The sequence below is a fragment of the Hyperolius riggenbachi genome, chromosome 12, assembly GCF_040937935.1.
Source record: "Hyperolius riggenbachi isolate aHypRig1 chromosome 12, aHypRig1.pri, whole genome shotgun sequence".
Classification (NCBI taxonomy): domain Eukaryota; kingdom Metazoa; phylum Chordata; class Amphibia; order Anura; family Hyperoliidae; genus Hyperolius; species Hyperolius riggenbachi.
Window position 1 is genome coordinate 216446475 of NC_090657.1, and position 25585 is coordinate 216472059.

General features: G+C 48.0%; 1 protein-coding gene across 4 annotated transcripts in view; it reads right to left on the bottom strand.

Annotated features, from left to right (window-relative positions):
• Positions 1 to 25585, bottom strand: part of B3GNTL1 (UDP-GlcNAc:betaGal beta-1,3-N-acetylglucosaminyltransferase like 1) — a 928550-nt gene that overhangs the window by 636478 nt on the left and 266487 nt on the right. The gene's annotated exons all lie outside the window — the stretch shown is intronic.

A 25585-nucleotide genomic window follows, 5' to 3' on the forward strand; every position in this document is an offset into this window, starting at 1 on the left:
TCCCCCGGTATAGGTAGCCCCAGGATGGACAGCAACTACAGGAGAGGAAATCATTGCTCATGGATCAGCTGATTGCCTGGTATATAAATACTCCCTTCAGTCCCTCACCACAGAAGATCAGATTGTATTTACAGCTTAGTACAACATCCATTCATCCATCTGTGATGTCCCCTTTATGAGGAGACATCCTGAAAATGAAATATTCTCTCCTCCTCCTGCCTTTGTTAAGATGTTGTGACAGGTCCCCTTTATGAAGAGACATCCTGGAAATGGAATAGTCTCTCTCCATCCTGTCTTTGCTGGAACTTTGTTACAGGTCCCCTTTGTGACAGGTCCCCTTTGTGACAGGTCCTCTTTGTGAAGAGATCCTGAATATAGAATATTCTCCCTTCATCCTGCCTCTGCTGGAACTTTGTGACAGGTCCTCTTTGTGAAGAGATCCGGAAAATAGAATATTCTCTCTCCAGCCTGCCTTGTGACAGGTCTTCTTTATGAAGAGATCCTGAATATAGAATATTCTCCCTTCATCTTGCCGTTGATGGAACTTTGTGACAGGTCCCCTTTGCAACAGGTCCTCTTTATGAAGAGATCCTGAATATAGAATATTCTCTCTCCATCATGGCTTTGCTGGAGCTAAGCACCCGCAGATGTTTTCCTTCCTCCTCCACCGGCTGAAGCATTATCTGCTATGGTCATTATCACACATCTTTTCCGTGAGCTCACGGAGGCGGCTACAAACGCCATTACCTACAGAATGGGATTGTGAACGTCTTTAGCAGGTCTCGGCGCTGGCTGCGAGGACAAGGCTCTGTCACCTCATCATTCCGGAAAGCCCCAGCGCACCTTCCAGAGAAAGGGGGATTTCTGGGCGATAATTTACAGGAAATCTACAGCCAAAAACGTTAACTGTAGTTTCAGATGTAGATGATAAAGTTAGAGTAGAACGCAAAGCGGATGACCTGTGATTGGGTTATCTGGAGGCGCAGTGAGGTTACTCTAATGCTAAACAGACATCAGAGGATCGTCTTTCAATCCAAGCATTTATCTTCAGACTGGGAAGGGATAGGCTATCGGTGCCTATACATTACTTGATATTGTGGCCTAAACGACCATCCAATTTGACAATTTTATCAAATCGAAAGAGAACTGGTGCCGCAACTTGGTCGCCCAATCAATCTGTCAATCAGGAATTGTGGAAAAATCAGGGACGGATTTCTAGGAAGGCTACACAGGCCCCGGCCTTGGGCGGCTGCAGCTCAATGGGGCACCTGAACATGAAAGAGGAGATGCTACATATGCAAGAGGAGGCTGAAAATGGCGAGCAACACATGAAAAAGCTCAAGGGAGCTGTTCATGAAACAGAGACGCTACAGTACATGGATTATACACATGGAAGAGGGGGCTGCACATGGAATGGGAGGAGCTGCAGTACATGGATGATACACATGGAAGAGGGGGCTGCACATGGAATGGGAGGGGCTGCTGTACATGGATGATACAATAAATAATAATAATAATAATAATACACATGAAAGAGGTAGCTGCACATGGAATGGGAGGGGCGCTGCTGTATATGGATGCTACACATGGATGAGGGGCTATACATGGAATGGGAGGGGCTGCTTTACATGGATGATACACATGAAAGAGGGGACTGCTCGTAGAATGGGAGGAGCGATGCTGCACAAGAAAGGGGAGCAACAATATACTTGGCCTTGGGGCACAAAAAGTATAAATCTGGCCTTGGGAAAAATCTTGGTTGCAAAGGCTTGATAGGGTGCGTGGCAGTAATGGCATTAGATATCGTGATGACTCACTCACCCCGACCAGTGCCCTCCCCCCCCCCCCCATGTGTAAAGTGCCTCTTCCCAGGTTCCTGTCTGCAGTGTTAAAGTCTCACCTCTCCGCTGGCCTCCTCCGGTGCCCATTGTCACTGTGAGTGCCTTTTCCATGTGACACTGGTGTATGTTGTGACATCCCTAACTGCCAGGTCACATGGTACAAGCAGTGGCACTAGCAGTGAGGCAGCATGAAATCTATTGGAATTCATCCTGCTGTCACCAGGGCAACTTCGGGCCTCCTTCCTCCCAACTTTTTGAGATTATTATTATTATTATTATTATTATTTAGTATTTATGAGATGAGAAACCGGGACACTTAAGCCACACCCCTGACACACCCCCAACCACACACCCTGACACATCCCTAGTCAATCATTATATATATATATATATATATATATATATATATATATATATATATATATATATATATATATATATATATATATATATATATATATATATATATATATATATATATATATATATATATATATATATATGAAAATCTGCAATTATTTATTAAAAAATAGTGGAGAGAAGGGTGAGGGTGCCCATGGGTGTGGAGGTGAAAAAAAGGATCGAGGCGCCAGCCGGCGGCTGTGGTGTGTGGGATGCGGGTCTGGGATAAGACTGTCCCTCCCTCCCTCCGAATGTGCCCCCCAGTGTCTCCCTGTATGGAGAGACAAGAGCGCAGTGGAGCGGGCAGTCTTACCATTCATTCTCGCGTACCGGGCATCTCTGGCTCTTCTCTGCTTCCTGTGACGTCACAGGAAGTAGATGGAAGCCAGAGATGCCCGGTACGCGAGGAGGAATGGTAAGACTGCCCGCTCCGCTGCGCTCTTATCTCTCCATACAGGGGGACACTGGGGGGCACATTTGGAGGGAAGGAGGGACAATCTTATCCCACACACCAAAGCCGCCGGCTGGCGCCTCGATCCTTTTTTCACCTCCGCTGCCTGCTGGGACACAAGGGGGGGTATCCCGGGACAGTGGGACCCCTACCCCAACCCGTGACCGTCCCGACGAAAACGGGACGGTTGGGGCCCCTGCTAAACCAACCACCTCGGCGAAGCCCATCTACCTGTGTATAAGGCTTTAGGTGTTAGTGCACACAAGATGATCCATAGACAGGCCTGGATTTACCTCACAGGAGCCTATAGGCACAAATGTCCTGGAATCACCCTTCATGAACCTACAATCTCCCACCTAAACTGCACTGCAAGTGTGCTGGCTGGCCCAGCTGTCACTTTTCACTTAATTCCCTTGCGTTACAGGTGCCCCTTAGTATTAGGTAACCAGAAGTACTCTCAATATTAAGTAGCCAGAGGTACCCTCAGTATTAAGTAGCTGGAGGTGTGCTCGACTGAAGGGAGATCTCGTCAGTGGAATGCCGAGATCCAGGTGAATAGCCACTCATTTACACTCTCATCAGGACTCTGCATAGGGAAGGAGGGAGGGATGTGCTCGGGGAAGGAAGTGGTCCGCCTTTCCATCATCAAGCGCCTGTAGGCAAGTGCCTACAATGCCTTATGGTAAATCTGTCCATAGGCAATCTTTTTGGAAATTGATCATCTTCCATTGGTGATTGGTTGAAAAAATGTATTAACATGTACACTGACTTTTCCAACTGGTGCTTTGTCCTGAGCCAGTTCCCATGGGTTTTGGAGTTGTGAAGTCAGGCACTGGTGTTGTGTTGGGGGTGGTGGTGAAGGTATGTGACCTACTGCTAGGTAACAAGGGAAAGCTATAGAGGTTGATGTGGCGGGGAGGGCACTAGACTAAGAGGGAAAGCTAGAGGGGTGGGTAAGGAGGAACCACTATACTACCTGTGAGAGCTATAATAGTGTGTGTGTGTAGGGGGGGGGGTGTCTCTAGACCACAGGTAAAGCTTTATAGAGGTGCGAGGCGAAGCAGGCAATTTGGGCGCCAGCTAGCAGTGGAAGTTTGAGTCCCACTATAGGTGCCCATTGAAATAGTGACATTGAGGGGAACCGATAAATTGCGGGTGCGGGGTCTAGCCATGGGCGCCCAAATTAGCCCTCAAAGCTGTGTGAGAGGGTGAGGTGGATTTCGGTAGGGTGTTTGTGCGGGAGGGGGATTGTTTGTGGGACAGCTAGGGTTAGGTGTGTTTGTGTGAGGGAGGGGCGGTTAGGGTTGGCCGTCAAGTAGGGTGTTTGTGTGAGGGAGGGGCGGTTAGGGTTAGGCATTAGGTAGGGTGTTTTTTTGCAGGGGGATGGTTAGGTGTCAGGTAGCGTGTTTATGTGAGGGAGGCGGTTAGGTGTCAGGTAGCGTGTTTATGTGAGGTGGGGCAGTTAGGCATCAGGTAGGGTGTATGTGTGAGGGGGGACGGTTAGGCATCAGGTAGTGTGATTGTGCGAGGGGACGTTAGGTGTCAGGTAGTTTGCTTGTGTGAGGGGACGGTTAGGTGTCAGGTAGGGTGTATGTGTGAGGAGACAGTTAGGCGTCAGGTAGGTTGTATGTGTGAGGGGACAGTTAGGCGTCAGGTAGGGTGTATGTGTGAGGGGACAGTTAGGCGTCAGGTAGGGTGTATGTGTGAGGGGACGGTTAGGCATCAGGTAGTGTGATTGTGCGAGGGGACGTTAGGTGTCAGGTAGTTTGCTTGTGTGAGGGGACGGTTAGGTGTCAGGTAGGGTGTATGTGTGAGGGGACGGTTAGGCATCAGGTAGTGTGATTGTGCGAGGGGACGTTAGGTGTCAGGTAGTTTGCTTGTGTGAGGGGACGGTTAGGTGTCAGGTAGGGTGTATGTGTCAGGGGACAGTTAGGCGTCAGGTAGGGTGTATGTGTGAGGGAGGCGGTTAGGCGTCAGGTAGCGTGTTTATGTGAGGGGGGGGGGGCGGTTAGGCATCAGGTAGTGTGATTGTGCGAGGGAACGTTGGGTGTCAGGTAGTTTGCTTGTGTGAGGGGACGGTTAGGTGTCAGGTAGGGTGTATGTGTGAGGGGACAGTTAGGCGTCAGGTAGGTTGTATGTGTCAGGGGACAGTTAGGCGATAGGTAGGGTGTATGTGTGAGGGAAGCGGTTAGGCGTCAGGTAGCGTGTTTATGTGAGGGGGGGGGGGTGGTTAGGCATCAGGTAGTGTGATTGTGCGAGGGGACGTTAGGTGTCAGGTAGTTTGCTTGTGTGAGGGGACGGTTAGGTGTCAGGTAGGGTGTATGTGTGAGGAGACAGTTAGGCGTCAGGTAGGTTGTATGTGTGAGGGGACAGTTAGGCGTCAGGTAGGGTGTATGTGTGAGGGGACGGTTAGGAATCAGGTAGTGTGATTGTGCGAGGGGACGTTAGATGTCAGGTAGTTTGCTTGTGTGAGGGGACGGTTAGGTGTCAGGTAGGGTGTATGTGTGAGGGGACAGTTAGGCGTCAGTTAGGTTGTATGTGTGAGAGGACAGTTAAGCGTCAGGTAGGGTGTATATGTGAGGGGGGGCGGTTAGGCATCAGGTAGTGTACTTGTGCGAGGGGACGGTTAGGGTTAGCCATCAGGTAGGACGTGTGTGTGTGTGTGTGTGTGTGTGTGTGTGTGTGTGTGTGTGTGTGTGTGTGTGGGGTGGGGTTATGGTTAGCCATCAGCTAGGGTGTTTTTTTGGGGTGGTGGGTGGTTATGGTTATCCGTCAGGTAGGGTGTTTGTGTGTGTGTGTGTGTGTGTGGGGGGGTGGTTATGGTTATCTGTCAGGTGGGGTGTTTGTGTGTGTGTGTTTATGGTTAGCCACCAGGTAGGGTGTGTGCAAGGTGGGGGAAGCGGTTGGGGTTAGCTACCAGGTAGGGCGTTTGTGTATGTGTGTGTGTGTGTGTGGGGGGGGGGGGGGGTATGGTTAGCCATCAGGTAGGGTGTGTGCAAGGTGGGGGGCATTGGGGTTGGCTGCCAGGTAGGGCATTTGTGTGGGGCGAGGGTGGTTAGGGTAATGCATCAGGTAGGATGTTTGTGCAGAGAGACAGTTAGAGTTAGGTGTCAGGGTGTGGGTGCGAGGTGGGGCGGTTAGGGTTAGCCGTCAAGTAGGACGTTTGTGTCGGGCAAGGATGGTTAGGATTAGGCATCAGAAAGGGGGGGGGGGGGTTCTGTGTGAGAGTAGGGTTAGTTTAAGCTATAATATAATATCCATATTTCATACTGATATTTTACGATTCTTCTTTACACTGTAATAGTAGAATATTGGTAAATTTACAGATAGTCTCCTATCAGCTTTCCTGTGCACTCAAATTCCCAGGATCCCCAAAGTTTTTCTAGAGGCCCAGTGATTTCTGCTGAGATTTGAAGATATACAGTTCAGATTATAATGAAAGCAATAATACTGATGCTGGCCTATTGGGTTATCTCTGTGAGCGGACGTATTCTGTGTCATCTGGCTGCCATATAAAGAACAACACAGAACTGCGCATCTGTAAATAAAGAGTTTGATTGATTCTCATGGAGAAAATGAAGGGTAATGTTTACTTCCTGGATGTGGATAATGAGTGTGATGGGCGTCCGTTCAGCCAGAATAGGACATTTCCCGTGGAAGCGCTGAGTCTTTCATCTCTGCTCTCTGTAATCTGTCTTTTATCGCCGCTCCGCAGATCTCACAGAGGAGGAGGAAATGACAGATGAGGGACGATTTTGTTTAATCTGCACCGAGGACGTTGTGCGAGACGATTGTTCCAAACTGCTAGCAGGTGTAGCTGATGAGGTGCTTCCCGCTATTATCGGTATTACAGCTCATCCAGACGACAGACACGGCCTCGTTTAACATGTCATTAGCTTTCGTTTTCTTTGCTGTTGTAAACGATTGTTTCTAAAAATAGGGAGATGATTACCGACAAAGAGAAGCGCAGGGATCTGGGCGAGTGGAGTTCCGTGGGCTGAACGTGGCCTTCCTAAGGTTAGGGCCAGTTCAAGTAACAATTGGGCCCTAGGGCAAAATTAGCCTGGGGGCCCCTCAACAGACACCCCCTGACCAAAAAGCGTCATTAGAAACCCTTTGTTGCAGCTAAATTTCCCTCCTGTACCCCTGAGCTGGCTGCTAAACCTCCCCCAATCACCTCCCAACTTAACAGCTCTGCAGAGTCCCTGGGGAGCAACAGTTAAGATGGGGAGGGACAACTTGGGGGCCCCTACAGGCTCTGGGGCTATTGCCCATTTTTTCCTATGGTAGCTCCGGCCCTGCCTAAGGTAACGGCGCATAACTTGAGTCTTTCCCAGGGAAATTGATCGCATCTGCCACAAATTGTTTCACCGTCTCCTCATAATCGATTAAAGTGTACCGGAGCCGAGGCTCGGATCAAAAAGGAAATACTTACCTAAGAAGAGGTAAGCTTCGGGGCCCTGTAGAGGCTTCCTACGTTTCTTCCGGTCCCCCATCGCCGCTCACGGACCACCAAGGGCTTGTCGGAAATCTGATCGGAGCGCTCCGCTTCCAGCAGGAGTGCAGCCGTACTACGCCTGCACGAGTATGGCCTTGCCTGCCCTGTAATGGCCACGGCGAGAGGTGACAGGAGCAAGGAGGACCAGGGCAGCCTCTACAGGTTTTAGAGGCTTCTTCTTAGGTAAGTATTTCCATTTGTACCCGAGCTTTGGTTCAAGTACACTTTAAAGGGATTCTTAAAGAGGAAGTGTCACGAAAATCTTAAAATTTAAAACACATAGAAATAAGAAGTACATTTCTCACAGAGTAAAGTGAGCCATAAATTACTTCTCTCCTATGCTGCTGTCTCTTACAGTAAGTAGTAGAAATCTGACATTACCGACAGGTTTTGGGCAAGTCCATCTCTTCATGGGGGATTCTCAGCATGGTCTTTTTTCTTTATAAAGACATTCCTTGAAAAAGATTTATACAAATATGCTGGCCAGCCTCCCTGCTCGGTACACACTTATTTGGCAGTTGGACGGAGCAACTGCCATTCACTAAGTGCTTTTAAAAATAAAGAAAGCCCTGAGAACCCCCTCATGAGAAGATGGGCTAGTCCAAAATCTGTCAGTAATGTCAGATTTCTACTACTTGCTGTAAGTGACAGCAACATAGGAGAAAAGTAATTTATGGCTCATTTTACTTTGAAAGAAACATACTTCTTATTTGTATATGTTTACATGAATTTTAAATTTTAAGATTTTCGCGACAGAGGTCCTTTAAGTAAAAAAATAAATAAATAACTTACCTTGGCCTTCTTCCAGCCCCCTGGACTCTTACTGTGCCTACGAGGTCCTCCTGATCCTCTCTGTGCAGCGGTGGCAACCCCTGAAAAAGCTGAGCTGTCACCATGCTGGGAGCATTCTGTGCAGACGCAGTACTGAATTACACGTTCTGCGCATGTGCAGAACGATCTCAGCCATGGGAAGCGAAGCCAGGCTTGGGGCTGCACACGTGCACAGTAGCCGCTGCCAGCCCAGCTTTGCGCCCCTGCCCGGAGGGGATCAGAAGGGCGTTGTGGGCACAGTAAGAGTACAGGGGGCTGGAGGAGGCCCCAGGTAAGTTGTTTTTTTTTACTTAAAAATCCCTTGCAGCAGATCAGATACTCTGACTGAAGTGTACTGGATTAGCTGCATGCTTGTTTCAGGTGTGCGATTCAGACATCACTGCAGCCAAAGAGATCAGCAGGACAGCAAGGCAACTGGTATCGTTTGAAAGGGAATACATATGGCAGCCTCCACCTCACTCTTATCTCGAGTTCACTTTAACCACTTAAGCCCAACTGGACGAGATTTCTCGTCCAGTTGGGCTGCGCGCACTCCCGCGGGTCGCGCGCGCTCCCGCGGGCCCCCCCCCGTGCGCGCCCCCGCTGCTGGCCGCTAGCCCACCGATCAGTGAAAGGGATTATAAATCCCTTTCGCTGATCGGACCCCCCCGGAGAAAAGCCGACAGCATCTCTTCAGATGCTGCGGCTTTTCTGAGCTCTGGGCTCCTTTCTTCTGCCTGGGACTGGGAGCGAGATCGATCGCTCCCAGGACTTTTTGATTCTGGCCATCTTGTGGCCAAATAGCAAATTACACCTGAAAAAAAAAAATTTCAAATTAAACATATAAATATATTAAAAAAAACCCTGTTTACCTCCCACACCAAAAAATACCCACATACAAGTTTAAATTAAAAAAAAAAAAAAAAATTACAATAATAAAAAAAAAAAAAAAACATAAATAGTTACCTAAGGGTCTGAACTTTTTAAATATGCATGTCAAAGGAGTATATCAATATGATTTAATAAATTATGGGCTTCTAAACAGTGATGGACGCAAAACGGAAAAAATGCACCTTTATTTCCAAATAAAATATTGTCGCCATACATTGTGATAGGGACATAATTTTAACGGTGAAATACCCGGGGCATATGGGCAAATACAATACGTGAGTTTTAATTATGGAGGCATGTATTATTTTAAAACTATAATGGCTGAAAATTGAGAAATAATGAATTTTTTCCATTTTTTTTCTTATTCTTCCTGTTAAAATGCATTTACAGTAAAGTGGCTCTTAGCAAAATATACCACCTACAGAAAGCCTAATTGGTGGCGGAATAAACAAGATATAGATCAATTAATTGTGATGAGTAGTGATAAAGTTATTGGCAAATGAATGGGGGGTGAAAGTTGTTCGGATGTAAAAAAATTTCAACCCTTCGGGCTTAAGTGGTTAAAGGACACCTGGAGTGAGAGGGATATGGAGGCTGCCATATTTATTTCCTATTAAACTATGCAGATTGCCTGGCTGTCCTGCTGATCCTCTGTCTCTAATCCATTTAGCCATAAACCTTGAACAAGCATGCAGATCAGATACTCTGACTGAAGTGTGACTGTATTTGCTGCATGCTTGTTTCAGGTGAGTGATTCAGACACTACTGCAGCCAAAGACATCAGCAGGGTTGCCAGGCAACTGGTATTGTTTAACTACCTAACAACTGCATCGCGCCAATGGATGTGAGCGCGGAGGCAGCCCCAGGACCGCCAAACGCCAAATGGCATCAAGTCCTGGAGCTGCAGTTTAGCAGGGAACACGCGCGCGCGTGCACGATCGTTCCCTGACGATTTATGGAGCTCCGCTCCGTGATCAGCCTGCTAGCTGCGATCGCGGCTAGCAGACTGTTGTTTTTAGTCGAAAAGGGAATGAAACCGTTTACCTTTGTACAGTGCTGCGATCTCCTGCGGGGCTATACAGGGGACACTCGGCTGTCCCTCAGAGCAGCTGAGGAACAGGGCCGGTTCAAGTTACAATTGGGCCCTAGGGCAAAATTAGCCTGGGGGCCCCCCAAACAGACACCCCCCCCCCCCCCCCCCGACCAAAAAGGATTATTAGGTGCTCTTTGTTGCAGCCAAATTTCCCTCCTGGGCCCCTAAGCTGGCTACTGACCCTCCCCCAATCAACTCCCAACTTAACAGACTCTGCAGAGTCCCTGGGAAGCAACAGTTAAGATGGGGGAGCGACACCTTGGGGTCCCCTACAGGCTCTGGGGCCCTGGGGCAATTGCCCATTTTTTCCTATGGTAGCTCCGGCCCTGCTGAGGAATGAAGCCCTCTCATAGGCTGATGCCTATAAAAAGGCAGGGAAGAGGACGGATTGCCGTCCAGAGCCAGTTTAGGAAGGGGAAGGACGGAGGGAAAAGCCTCTTTTTTTTAATGAAAAAACTAAACAAACCACAAAGATCGCAGCAGCGATCAGAGAGAGTCTTATTGAGGACAAGAAAAGGAGGAAAAATGAATTAGTGTGGTAAGTGTTATGGCCATGCAGCATGCTGACAAAGCTGCACAGCCCTGTATTGTGAAAAATGGCCTGGTCACTAGGGGGGTGTAAGTCTGAGGTCCTGAAGTGGTTAACAGGAAATAAATGTGGCAGCCTCCATATCCCTCTCACTTCAGGTGTCTTTTAACCTACAATGACTTTACAAAACACCGTAAGAGGCGCCCGATTGTGACACATACACTTGTGGGGGTACACCTGCAGGGGTCTGTTGGTCGTCAGGAAACCGCCACGCACCCGATTGAGCCTTTTCCACCGAGATTCTCCAGCATGCAGAAATCTATCATTTCAATTGATACAGCTTCAACCGACTGGGTGGCCTTGCTGCAGTATCAATCTCTGCCAGATTCAATGATTATGATGGGATCGGCTGGATATGCTGGAAGCTGAAAATCCAGTAATGTATGGGCACCATTACACTGTGACCCTCCTAGGTAAGCAGGTTTTTGGAGCTGTAGGCTTTGCACTGTTGGGGCTGTAGGCTTTGCATTGTTGGGGCTGTAGACTTTGCACTGTTGGGGCTGTAGGCTTTGCGCTGTTGGGGCTGTAGGCTTTGCACTGTTGGGGCTGTAGACTTTGTACTGTTGGGGCTGTAGTCTTTGCACTGTTGGGGCTGTAGGCTTTGCACTGTTGGGGCTGTAGTCTTTGCACTGTTGGGGCTGTAGACTTTGCACTGTTGGGGCTGTAGACTTTGCACTGTTGGGGCTGTAGACTTTGTACTGTTGGGGCTGTAGACTTTGCACTGTTGGGGCTGTAGACTTTGCACTGTTGGGGCTGTAGGCTTTGCACTGTTGGGGCTGTAGGCTTTGCACTGTTGGGGCTGTAGGCTTTGCACTGTTGGGGCTGTAGGCTTTGCACTGTTGGGGCTGCAGGCTTTGCACTGTTGGGGCTGCAGGCTTTGCACTGTTGGGGCTGCAGGCTTTGCACTGTTGGGGCTGTAGGCTTTGCACTGTTGGGGCTGTAGACTTTGCGCTGTTGGGGCTGTAGGCTTTGCACTGTTGGGGCTGTAGACTTTGCGCTGTTGGGGCTGTAGGCTTTGCATTGTTGGGGCTGTAGACTTTGCACTGTTGGGGCTGTAGGCTTTGCGCTGTTGGGGCTGTAGGCTTTGCACTGTTGGGGCTGTAGACTTTGCGCTGTTGGGGCTGTAGGCTTTGCACTGTTGGGGCTGTAGGCTTTGCACTGTTGGGGCTGTAGACTTTGCGCTGTTGGGGCTGTAGGCTTTGCACTGTTGGGGCTGTAGGCTTTGCACTGTTGGGGCTGTAGGCTTTGCACTGTTGGGGCTGTAGGCTTTGCACTGTTGGGGCTGTAGGCTTTGCGCTGTTGGGGCTGTAGGCTTTGCACTGTTGGGGCTGTAGGCTTTGCACTGTTGGGGCTGTAGACTTTGCGCTGTTGGGGCTGTAGGCTTTGCACTGTTGGGGCTGTAGGCTTTGCACTGTTGGGGCTGTAGGCTTTGCACTGTTGGGGCTGTAGGCTTTGCACTGTTGGGGCTGTAGGCTTTGCACTGTTGGGGCTGTAGGCTTTGCACTGTTGGGGCTGTAGACTTTGTACTGTTTGGGGCTGTAGGCTTTGCACTGTTGGGGCTGTATACTTTGTACTGTTGGGGCTGTAGGCTTTGCACTGTTGGGGCTGCAGGCTTTGCTCTGTTGGGGCTGTAGGCTTTGCACTGTTGGGACTGTAGGCTTTGCACTGTTGGGGCTGCAGGCTTTGCACTGTTGGGGCTGCAGGCTTTGCACTGTTGGGGCTGCAGGCTTTGCACTGTTGGGACTGTACACTTTGTACTGTTGGGGCTGTAGGCTTTGCACTGTTGGGGCTGTAGGCTTTGCACTGTTGGGGCTGTAGGCTTTGCAGTAGGGCCCAAGGTTCTGTAGTTACGTCAGTGGGCATCTCCCACTTAGGAGATAACAATAATAATACCTCTCTCCCCTGTATATCTCCTCACTAGTTTTCAGATACCAACCCAACTGGACTCAGATCTGCACATGACCTTCTTCTGTCCTCCTCTACAATCACCTCCTCACATTGACCTATACAAGATTTCTCACATGCTTCACTCTTCCTCTGGAATGCCCTCCCAGAACACATCCCCAACTCTTCAACCCTTTAAATCTTTAAAGGGGTTCTGTGGAGTGCTGAAATAAACAAAAACTGACACTTACCTGGGGCTTCTATCAGCCCTCTGTAGCTGTCATGTCCTGCACCGTCCTCCTCCGATCACCCGTTCCCTGCCACCGGCACTGGTCAATTATTAATCTAACAAGATGAATAGTGCGCGCTACCGCTCGCGTCTCTGGGAGCTTACTGCGCAGGTGCAGTATGAGGTTTTCTTGTACTGCGCCTGCACAGTAAGCTCCCAGAGACGCGAATAGGAGAAAGCACGTGCGGAGCTGCAAACGTGTTAGACGCGTAATTAGACCGGGACTGGCAGCGAGGAACGAGTGAATGGAGGAGGACGGCGAGGGACATGACAGCTACAGGGGGCCGATAGAAGCCCCAGGTAAGTGTCTGTTTTTGTTTATTTCAGGACTCCACAGAACCCCTTTAAGGGCTCCCTCAAAACTCACTTTTTTAACAAGCATATTCTCTAACTTTAGCCATTCCCCTTCAATCTCTGGCCAATTGTTGCTCCTCACTAAGTTTAACCTAAAGACACACTGGGCCATATGCAATTCATTTTTTCACCTGAGTTTTCTCCTAGGAGATAATTTTTTCCCTTTGATTTAAAATAATTTTCCAGCACTTTTCCACTAAAAAAGTACCAAACAGTAGGTGAAAAAGTAATATCAAAATTATTTTGAGTATTTTCTTGCTTTCTGGTCGCTTAAAAGGCATTTTATTGACAAGTTTAATAATATCACCTAGGAGAAAACTCAAGTGAAAAAGTGAATTGCATATGGCCCACTGCCTCTAGGTCAGGGGTCTCAAACTCAATTTACCTGGGGGCCGCAGGAGGCAAAGTCAGGATGAGGCTGAGCTGCATAAGGAATTTCACAATCGCCACCTCTGCCCGCCCCTTTCACTCTTCCTTCACAGAGAGGGGCGGGTAGAGGTGGCGATCCATGCGGCGAGTGACGTCAGGAGGGGCAGAGCTGAAGCTGAAAGCTCTGTCCCTTCCAGGAAATGCCGGCCGATTGCCCCCTGGGCGATTCGGGGGCTCTGTAGCCCTCGTTTAGCGGCGGGGATGCGGCAGATTACTTGGGAGCACTGAAGCGAACTATAAGGAAGCTTTTGCCGGCGAGGGCCACAAAATATTGTATCAAGGGCCGCAAATGGCCCGCGGGCCGCGAGTTTGAGACCCCTGCTCTAGGTATACACAGCATATACTACCCCCCATTCCTTTAGATTGTAAGCTCACAAGGGCAGGGCTATCTCACCCTTTTGTGTCTTGGAATTTGATGCACATTTTATTTATGTTGCTTTTGTCACAGTAATTGCCAATCCTGTATTTTGTTACCAGTTCTGTATTTTGTATATTGGTGTATTCCATTTGTCTGTATTATTATGTACCCCATATTTGTTTCTTAGTTTGGCGCTTTATAAATCAATAATAATAATACTGTAATAATAATAATGATAATTGTACTTCCACAATCTACGCTATATTAGTGGTGCAGCGCCTAGAATGTCCACGACCAAACGCAGCAAGGGCTGCATCTTCTTCTGTTCTATAGCTCTTCTCTGTACCATGCATGACTGATAGTGTGAGCCCTCCTTTGGCCTAATAATAAGTACTGACATAAGAGGCAGGCCCGTTTTTAGCACCGTGCGGCCCGTGCCGCCGCCCGGGGCGCTGTTGGGAGGTGGGCGCTGAAATGGAGGGGGGAGCCGGAGCCGCGGGGAGGGCAACCCGACCTCTCCCTCCCTCTCCTGGGCCGCCCTCCGTGCTCCCCCCTCAGATGCAGAGCGCAGCAGCAGCCAGGGAGGAAGCGTCGGAAACAACATACCTCCCTGCGTTCCAAGCGCTGCTCTCTCACCGCCGGTCTCTTCCTCTCTGCCGCCTATACGATGATGCACACACTAGTTCCGGCTAACAGCAACCAGCGTGTGCATCATCGTATAGGCGGCAGAGAGGAAGAGACCGGCAGCGAGAGAGCAGAGCTTGGAATGCAGGGAGGTATGTTGTTTACAGCGCTTCCTCCCTGGCTGCTGCTGCGCTCTGCATCTGAGGGGGGAGCACGGAGGGCGGCCCGGGGAGAGGGAGGGAGAGGTCGGGCTGCCCTCCCCGCGGCTCCGGCTCCCCCCTCCATTATGGGGGACCGCTACCTATCTAACCTACCCTGGGGGGCACCTACCTAATCTAACCTACGCTGGGGGGCACCTACCTATCTATCCTATACTGGGGGGCACCTACCTAATCTAACCTACCCTGGGGGGCACCTACCTAATGTAACCTACCCTGGGGGGCACCAACCTAATCTAACCTATACTGGGGGGCAGCTACCTAATCTAACCTACGCTGGGGGGCACCTACCTAATCTAACCTACACTGGGGGGCACCTACCTAATCTAACCTACACTGGGGGGCACCTACCTAATCTAACCTACACTGGGGGGCACCTACCTAATCTAACCTACACTGGGGGGCACCTACTTAATCTAACCTACGCTGGGGGGCAGCTACCTAATCTAACCTATACTGGGGGGCAGCTACCTAATCTAACGTATGCTGGGGGGCAGCTACCTAATCTAATCTATACTGGGGGGCAGCTACCTAATCTCACCTACGCTGGGGGGCACCTACCTATCTAGCCTATACTGGGGGGAACCTACCTAATCTAACCTACACTGGGGGGCACCTACCTAATCTAACCTACACTGGGGGGCACCTACTTAATCTAACCTACACTGGGGGGCACCTACTTAATCTAACCTACGCTGGGGGGCAGCTACCTAATCTAACCTATACTGGGGAGCAGCTACCTAATCTAACCTATACTGGGGGGCACCTACCTAATCTAACCTATACTGGGGGGCAGCTACCCATCTAACCTATACTGGGGGGAACCTACCTATCTAACCTATGCTGGGGGCAACTATTCTGGCTACCTATATTAGAGGCACCCACCTAGCTAACCTGTACTGGGGCACCTACCTAACTAACTTATACCGGGGGCGCCTGCCTATCTAACCTATACTGGGGGCAACTATACTGGCTACCTATACTGGAGGCACCTACCTGGCTAACCTATAGCGGGGGCAACTATACTGGCTCACCTATGCCTGGCTACCTATACTGGGATACCTATTCTTGGCTACCTATACTGGGGGGACCTATACTAAGTGCAACTAGACCTGGCTAACCTATACTGCGGGCACCCATACCTTGCTTGGGGGGGGGCGCAATTTTTACACACTCGCCCTGGGTGCATTTTAGCCTAGAAACTGCACTGATAAGAGGGGCCAAGACTGGACAGGCATGTTGTTGCTATAACAGGTCAGATGACTCAAGGACTGAGGTCCTGGGTGTGGATGAACCAGACAGAGACTCATTTGCGTCCAGATTATCCGTATTTCTGCACAGACAGCACACACTGTGAATGGGACAGTCCCTCTAGCAGAGGAGCAATCTTCTCCAGCTGTTGTTATGGCTAGAGGCTGCTCATGTCACCCTCATCAGGAAATAGCATCCAAGCCTTCTCCATTTCACCCAGTTTCCAGGATAAACTCCAGATGTAAAGCCTATGACTGTGGCAGGGATTAGAGTGTGAGCTCCTCTGACGACAGTCAAGTGAAATGACTATGTACTCTGTAAAGTGCTGCAGAAGATGTCAGTGCTATATAAATACATAATAATAATATGTTAGGACACTAGACTATGGGCTCGATTCACAAAGCGGTGCTAACCCAGTTAGCACGCCTAAAAGACTTTAGGCATGATAACCATTGCACCATGCTGGTGAAAAGCCAGTTTAGGCGTGATAAGTTTAGGCGTGATAAGTTTAGGTGTGATAAGTTTAGGCATGCTAAGTTTAGATAAGTTTAGATCGCTTGCAAAGTCCCGCACGCAAAGCAGCGCCATTAAACTTTATACAAAGTGCACCAGTCTTTGCTAGCGTAAAACTTTTGATCAGCTGTGCACTGCGGTGCTAACCCAGTTGGTGCTTAAACTTATCATGCCTAAACTTATCACACCTAAACTTATCATGCCGAAACTTATCACACCTAAACTTATCACACCTAAACTTATCATGCCTAAACTGAGTTTAGGCATGATAAAGGGCTTTTCACCAGCGTGCTAACTGTTAGCACCGCTTTGTAAATCAGGCCCTATGACTATGGCAGGGATTAGATTGTGAGCTTCTCTGAGGACAGTCAGTGACATGACTATGTACTCTGTAATGTGCTGCAGAAGATGTCAATGATCTATAAATAAATAAATAATAATACTGTAATATGATAGGACATTAGACTATGGGCCTGATTCACAAAGCGGTGCTAACAGTTAGCACCCTGGTGAAAAGCCCTTTATCACGCCTAAACTCAGTTTAGGCGTGATAAGTTTAGGCATGATAAGTTTAGGTGTGATAAGTTTAGGCGTGATAAGTTTAGGCACCAACTGGGTTAGCACCGCAGTGCACAGCTGATCAAAAGTTTTGCGCTAGCAAAGTCTGGTGCACTTCGCATGGAGTTTAATGGCGCTGCTTTGCGTGCGGGACTTACCGCGCGATCTAAACTTATCTAAACTTATCATGCCTAAACTTATCATGCCTAAACTTATCATGCCTAAACTTATCACGCCTAAACTTATCACGCCTAAACTGGCTTTTCACCAGCGTGGTGCAATGGTTATCATGGCTAAAGTCTCTAACTGGGTTAGCACCGCTTTGTGAATCGAGCCCTTTAGGCGTGATAACCATTGCACCATGCTGGTGAAAAGCCAGTTTAGGCGTGATAAGTTTAGGCGTGATAAGTTTAGATCGTGCGCAAAGTACCACACGCAAAGCAGCGCCATTAAACTCTATGCGAAGTGCACCAGACTTTGCTAGCGCAAAACTTTTGATCAGCTGTGCACTGCGGTGCTAACCCAGTTGGTGCTCTAGTTATCATGCCAAAACTTAGCACACCTAAACTTATCACACCTAAACTTATCACGCCTAAACTTATCACGCCTAAACTGAGTTTAGGCGTGATAAAGGGCTTTTCACCAGCGTGCTAACTGTTAGCACCGCTTTGCGAATCAAGCCCTATGACTATAATAGGATTGGATTGTGAGTTTCTCTGAGGACAGTAAATGAAATGACTATATTCTTAGGGCAGCACGTTGGCGTAGTGGTTAGCGCTCTCGCCTTGCATCGCTGGTTCCCTGGTTTGAAATCCAGCCAGGTCAACATCGGCAAGGAGTTTGTATGTTCTCTCCGTATCTGCATTGGTTTCCTCTGGGCACTCTAGTTTCTTCCCACATCCCAAAAACATACAGACAAGTTAACTGGTTACATGTGAACACTCTCATAGGGAATCATTGCACAAGCGCTTTTAGGTCGATTTCTGAAATTGCCAGCACTTAAAAACCCCCGCAAACGCTCATCGTGTGAACAAGCTTGTGCACACTATGAGTGTTTGCGGTTTTAAGCGCTGGCAATTTCAGAAATCGCCCTAAGTGCTTATGCAATGATTCCCTATGAGAGTGTTCACATGTAAGCGGTTAGATTGTGATACGCTTCCAAAAGCGATGCCTGTACCATTTTCTGAGCACTTTGGCTCAATGGAAGGTATAGGGAAATCACAAAGAGCTTGAAAAAGCATTTTGTATAGTGAGTTCCCTGAACGCTTCTATAATTAAATACATTGGGCCTGATTCACAAAGCGGTGCTAACAGTTAGCACGCTGGTGAAAAGCCCTTTATCATGCCTAAACTCAGTTTAGGCGTGATAAGTTTAGGCGTGATAAGTTGAAGCACCAACTCAGTTAGCACCGCAGTGCACAGCTGATCAAAAGTTTTGCGCTAGCAAAGTCTGGTGCAGTTCGCATAGAGTTTAATGGCCCTGCTTTGCGTGCGGGACTTTGCAAGCGATCTAAACTTATCACGCATAAACTTATCACGCCTAAACTGGCTTTTCACCAGCGTGGTGCAATGATTATCACGCCTAAAGTCTTTTACTGGGTTAGCACCGCTTTGTGAATTGAGCCCATTGGGCCTGATTCACAAAGCGGTGATAACTCAGTTATCACGCCTAAAAGACTTTAGGCATGATAACCTTTGCACCACACTGGTGAAAAGCCAGTTTAGGCGTGATAAGTTTAGGCGTGATAAATTTAGGCATGCTAAGTTTAGATAAGTGTAGATAGCGTGCAAAGTCCCGCACACAAAGCAGCGCCATTAAACTCTATGCGAAGTGCACCAGACTTTGCTAGCGCAAAACTTTTGATCAGCTGTGCACTGCGGTGCTAACGCAGTTGGTGCTTAAACTTATCACGCCTAAACTTATCACACCTAAACTTATCATGCCTAAACTTATCACACCTAAACTTATCATGCCTAAACTGAGTTTAGGCGTGATAAAGGGCTTTTCACCAGGGTGCTAACTGTTAGCACCGCTTTGTGAATCAAGCCCATTGTGTTTATTCATTTCAGTGTGAAAGAGTTCACTTCCTGACTGGTGTCAGGAAGTGAAAAAAATCGTTTTGCAAAAGCGCTTAAAATGCGCAGGGAAAAGCGATAAAAAAAATCTCAATAAATCGCTCAGCGCTTGAAATAAATTTAATGTGAACATAGCCTTAGTGTTTTCTTGATTCCCCCGCAGTGCAGGTGCAGATGCATAATGCAGAATGGGTTGTTGGTGGCTGGTATTGGGTTGCACAGTGTATTCAGATGACACCCTGCTATGTTTTACCTCAGGCCCCAGTTCTGACACAGAGATAAACAAAGCACTTCCACCAAGTGTACATTTTGTACTTTTATGAGCTTTCTGTGCAAATTCAGCAGATCCTGTGTCAGTTTTATGGCCCTCCCCCTATCTGCTCCCCACCTATCAGATCAGCTCCTAATAAGTAACAGATGCTAACCACAGCCCATGATGCTATCATCAATCTTCTCCAGTTTCAAAGTCGCAAGTTGCAGGGCCATTTCCAGTGCCGTCCACCCACCATTGCCCTGTAATTGCTAGCAGGAGGGTGCAGAGATAAGCAGAGGTGATGCCACATTTTAGGGCCTTGCTGACAGGCTGGCTCTGATGAGGTTAGGATGGAAGGGCTGGCAGGCAGCTGCTGCTCATAAAATGGGGCTTAGCACAGGAGACCTTCTAAATCCTTAAAATAACATTTCTGACATTCCCCTTGTTGTAAAAGCTTCAGTGATTGTCCAGAGAGGGGTCTGTTTATAAAACGTCAGAGAAATTTTAGGAGGATTCTCCAGCAATGATGGCATTTATAGAGGCAGTAAGTAAATGATCTATGGGGCAGTTGGAAATGGGTGCAGAGTGAGCATGTGACTGTGCAAAGTGATCATGTGAACGTACAGAGTGATCAAGTGACTGTGCAGAGTGAGCATGTGACTGTGTATTATTGACCCGAGGAAGCGGGCTGCAACTCGTGAAACGCATCAAGTGTGTTTTATTATAATATATTATTTTTTCAGTCAAGTGTCATCAGTGAGGTAAGTGTTTCTTACCCTTTTACACTGTTTTTAACTTTTTTATTTAATTTTTGAGGCACCTCCTCCCATTTCAGTTTACCACAACCGTAGCAAGGTGATCACAGTGCAGGAGATGTGCAGGGAAACTTCCTGGATGCAGGACTGATATTAGTCAGTAAAGGTCTCTATAGCAAATCATTGCAGGTCATCTTGGCACCTGACTTGGTTACCACCATAGACCATAATGGCAATTACAGCTCTGGCGGCACAGCAGGATTTTCACTGTAATTCGGGTACAGGCAATACAGTAGCTGGACCCCGAACTATGTCTCCCTTACGTTGCTGCAACTCGGAGGGAGGATAGAATTTCAGGAGGAGCAGAGTGAGCCATCTTTGGGCTCACCCTGTGCCTAACTGTGTGGGCGATGGAATAGTACGTACTCCAGAGTGGATGGTATTTATCCATCGAGACTATAAGCAAATGCAGCATTGTTGTATAAACACATGTAATTACTCTAAAGAGTAACTGTTAGCCCCCAAAGTGAAATTTAAATCTCTATAGCAATGTTTTATTTAGTATTTAAGTGAGCCAAAAAGCCAATGCAGAACTTAAAAATCAATGTAATGTTTATACTATGTAGCCTTTTGGACAAGCTCCGGACGCAAAGCCGCATATCAGATACTGCTTCAGCATGCAGAGCATGCCTATCTCTGCCCGACCCTTCTCTCCCTCAGGTGCCGATCTATTCTCACATCATGGGCGATGGAATAGTACGTACTCCAGAGTGGATGGGATTTATCCATCGAGACTATCAGCAAATGCAGCATTGTTGTATAAACACATGTAATTACTCTAATGCACAAACCCCTCCCCTCAACACTTACCTGCCCATCTCCTTTCCCTGCTCTCATTCCCACCCACCCCTTTCCCGCTAATTTCACTCCTCCCCTTCCTCCCACTCTTACACCTCCCGCTATCCACCTCCCCTTCCTCTCACCACACCTCTTTTTCCCCTTCTCTTAACCTCCTCCTCCCCCCCCCACCTTTTTGTTTTTCTCCCTTTCCTACCACCACCTATTTCTCCATCCAGCCTATCTCACTAATGTTTCTCATCTTTTTAAGCCCGTGGGCAACACTTGTTATTAAGGTTTGGGGCTTCTTCTGAGGAAGTGGCCTTTGACCACCAAACTTGTCAGGATACATCAGATGCAGACTCTCTATTTAACCAATTCTCTTTGAATATCTGCTCCAATTTATTATCACAAGCAATTTATAAATTATTTTGCTATGGAACTGATGCAGTCATTTTAAAGCTATCACAGATCTGATTAACCACTTCAGGACCACGGCCTTTACCCCCCTCCCCCCCCATTGACCAGCCTATTTTTTGCAAATTAGGCCACTGCAGCTTTAAGGGCTCGCTGCAGGGCCGTACAACTCAGCACACAAGTGATCTATCCCCTTTTCTGCCCACCAACAGAGCTTTCTGTTGGTGGGCTCTGATCGCTCCCCCAATGTTTATTTTTCGCATATTTATTTATGTTGTTTGTTAAATAATAATGCCTATTTCTTTTTTAAAAAATTTTTTATCCCACCCCCCGGCAGCCAATCAACGCGATCGGCTGTTAGCCTGTTATAGGCATCAGACTATGAGAGCCAATCGCTCTCCTGCCTTCCAGGGGGACAGCCGTGTACCCAGTACAGCGCTGCTGTAGATCGCAGCGCTGTACACAGTAAATAACGATTGCCACTAGAAGGCTGATGACGGAGCAGATTGGCGCGTGCGATCCCTTGAAATCTCCGCCCCCAAGACTTCACGCCAATTGGTGTTGAGCGGTCCTGGGGCTGCCGCCGCGTCCATGCCAATTGTCATGGAGCTGTTGTAAAGAAGTTAACTCACGTGACGTCTTTGTTGCAGAGCCCAGTCGGGCAATCTTGCATAGCGCAGTTGGCTGTACTTCTTGTCGGTATCCGCCTTTTTTGGTCTTATTACTCTGAAGGATCAAACTTCCAAGTTTTATGATCCAGGCAATCTTTTTCCGTCATTGGGTATTTTCTTGTGATCTGAAAAAGCAAACAGTTTGGACTCAGGATGATACCATTAATTGGCTAACTTAGAGATACTGTAAATAAAAAGTAAGCTTTCGGCTAATAATAAGCCTTCATCGGACTTGGTTCATGCATATACAATGGTATCATCCTGATTCAAAACGTCTTGCTTTTATGGCTAACATGGTACAATACCCTACTGCTTCCACTTGTGATCTGAACATACTATTTCTGAAAATAATGGATAATGATAATATTCAGCAGACTGAGTTTCTCAGGGAGGGATGATTGCACACAGACTTTATAAATAGGCAGGACTTCCTGCGGTACAGCCAATAAAGGTTGGATATTAGCCCCCATTTAGCGTCTGCCCTTTGATAAACAGACCCCTCAGATTGCCTCCCCACCCTCCCCCGGTCTGCACAGATCTCTGAAGATTACAGTTTTCATTCTCCCATAATTACAGGTTTCATTTAAACTGTTTCATTCAAATAACTGTCATCATCTCGGCTGCCTGCGATGACTCCAGATTAACCTCCCCATTATGGGTTTCCACAGTGACTAATATCGCAAGGCACACATTGTGGCTCCGTAAATTGCAAGCACTTTGCAGTTTAAAAAAAAAAAAGAGAGATTTATTTTTTCCTGCTTGCAGTAAATCACACCGTTCACAGCGACAGGAGAAAAACATCTTTTCTGGTCTGGAGCGGTTTGAGGACGGAGGTTCAGTCAGCAGATTCTGAGGGGGATGGATGTGGAGAGGTTGTGTGATATTGTTCTCTATCATGCTAGCTGTACATTATGAGCTGTATGCCCCATGTTACACTATCACATGAATGTTTCCCAAATATGCGTGCCCAGACCATGACTGCTCTGCCCAGCCATTCGGATGTGAGATCATCGGGGCACTCATGGCGGCGGAACGCTGAGGCTTGGGCTGAGACACAAGCTTCCGGGTCTCGGCAGGCCGCTGACGTCACTGGAGCGCAGCCTGGCGCTCAGCTCCCATTGGACAGAGAGTGGACGCGCTCTCAGTACGTGCTCCACCGCTGTAAACATTAGCCATGTGTTTGTGTTGCGTGTCAGCAGGTCAGCTGGTATGTCATTTGTTACTTTTGATTCTGTTTGTTTCTGATTGGTTAGTCCTTGTATTTAGGCATGGTGAGCTCCCCCAGACATCGCCCGTGATGGTATTAGCTTTTGGCTTGTTGCTGGGTATGCGCCCACAAATTATCTGATTCCTGTTGCCGACTCTGCTTGTATCTTGACCACGTTTTACTCTAGATTGATTTCCTGTAGCCGACTCTGCTTGGCATGGTATCCTGACCACGCTCTATTGGATGTACAGAGTATATTGTCTTGTCACTAACTGTCCCTCAGAGGGGCCAGGGCCGACTCTAGACTTTTGCTGCCTGAGCCAAACTTCTTGTGAGGATACCCCCCCCCCCCCCCTCCCCTCAACACAATAGCACACTGGCTGGCTGTGAGTCTGTGATAAAAAAAATTGCTCACACTCGGCCACTCCATTCCTCCTCAGTCAGGACAGCAGTGCAACCTCCTCCCTTCTGCTGTGCAAGTCAAATGAAACACTGCTGCTCTCCAGCCTCCCCCCTCCTCACTCACTATCAGACTCCTCACACAGCACAACAAGCTGCTTTTCCCCAATGATGACCTCTTCACCTCGCTCTCCTCTTGCTTCTCCTCCTACTCTGATGGCCTGCTGTAAGTGTAAACACAGTACAAACATGCTGCCTCTGTAATCTCTGCGCCTGATGCAAATGTTTCACCTATCAATATATAGTGGACCCTTCAAAGATTACCAATGAGGGCCTGATTGGGGTTATCCTCTTCAAGCATGCGTGTGGCCGTGTAAGCTGGAGCCTCTCATGCACGTGTTGCTGTACTCATGCCGCTAAAGCACGACTGAGCTCATGCCGGAAGAGGGGCGTGGCCCTGATCAGCTGGAGCGTCACGGGCAGCGGTGGAGCACCAGAGGAGAGCATTGGAAGCCTCTATAGGATCTAGAGGCCTCCCTCTCCTTAGGTAAGTATGTGTTTCTGAACCCCAGCTACGGCTCAGGTCCTCTTTAAAGTGGCACTGAAGTGAAAAAAAAACGTATGATTTAATGAATTATAGGTGTAGTACAGATAATGAATAGAACATTAGTAGCAAAGAAAAGAGTCTCATATTTTATAACATTGCGTCATTCTGTCATATTTGCAATTACAAGCCACAATGTATTTGAAACTATAAAACATGCAGAGCTAATGACGCTTTCAAGTTCCCTGCAGTAAAGCCTTATCTCAAGCTGTCTCTGACTGTTTCTTTCATGTATAAGTGCTCCATAAAATAGGACAGTCCCTGACCCAAGTTGGGCCGGAGAGCTCAGAGAAGCTCTTTTGCACAGATAACAACTGAAGTTTCTTAACTCTGCTGTCAGTCGGAGCCAGTCTAGCGTAGCAGAAGTGCGCTCTTTGCGTATCTCTGCAGCAGAGAGGTACGTAGAGGGCGCACTTCTCCTGCGTAGGCCGGCTCCGATGACGTCAGTGACGGGAGCCGGTTCTCGTAGCTGCGGGCAGCGGCGTGGGATCGATCAGCGCGTATGGGGCTGGAGGAAGCCCCAGGTATGTATAGAATCTTTTCTTTACTTTAGCTTTGGTTCCCTTTAATGACCAGAGTGGTCCCTTCCCTATTTGTAAACAGTGATTGCTGTGATTGGCTCAGAGTAATCACAGGGTCAGAAGCCAATGAAATTGGCTCCTGATCGTTGCACAAATCTCTGCTCTGATAATGACAGCAGAGCGAGCGGGCTACAGTGGCGATACAGCGGTGTGAACGGCTGGAGAGATTGGAATCTACGCCCTGGCAGGGATACCTGCTGCCAAACAGAGTGTAAATTTCAATCACTACCATCCAGAACCGCTTAAATAATGAGTGAATTAAAATCAACAAACTTCCCCATCTTGGTTTTTATGTAGACCCTCCTGAGCACAAGACTGCAATCTACAAGAGCTGACTTACGTTGCATTGAGGAGGTCACATTGATTTTTAGGCCACTTCTACGCAGAAAGTTAACTAATGAGTTTAGCTGTGAAATGCCATTAACATTCATTGCCTGCCCGTGGCTCGCAGATTACATTTTACGCCAAGGCCGTGCGTTTGTTTGGCCAGCTACCGACCAGAGTCATAAAAATTTAATTATTGATAGGCAGGAATGTTTTTTCTTTCCACGTCCCCCTCCACCTCCTCGCTGCAAACATTAAAATGCTGTAACAGAGCAGCCTTGAAGATAAAGTCCAGTTTATGGAGGTGAGACATCACACGAGTCTGCAGAGAACACATAAAGATAGGCTTAATGACTTCGCAGAAAGGTGATGTCACTTAATGCCTAATTGGCCAACACTATGAAAACA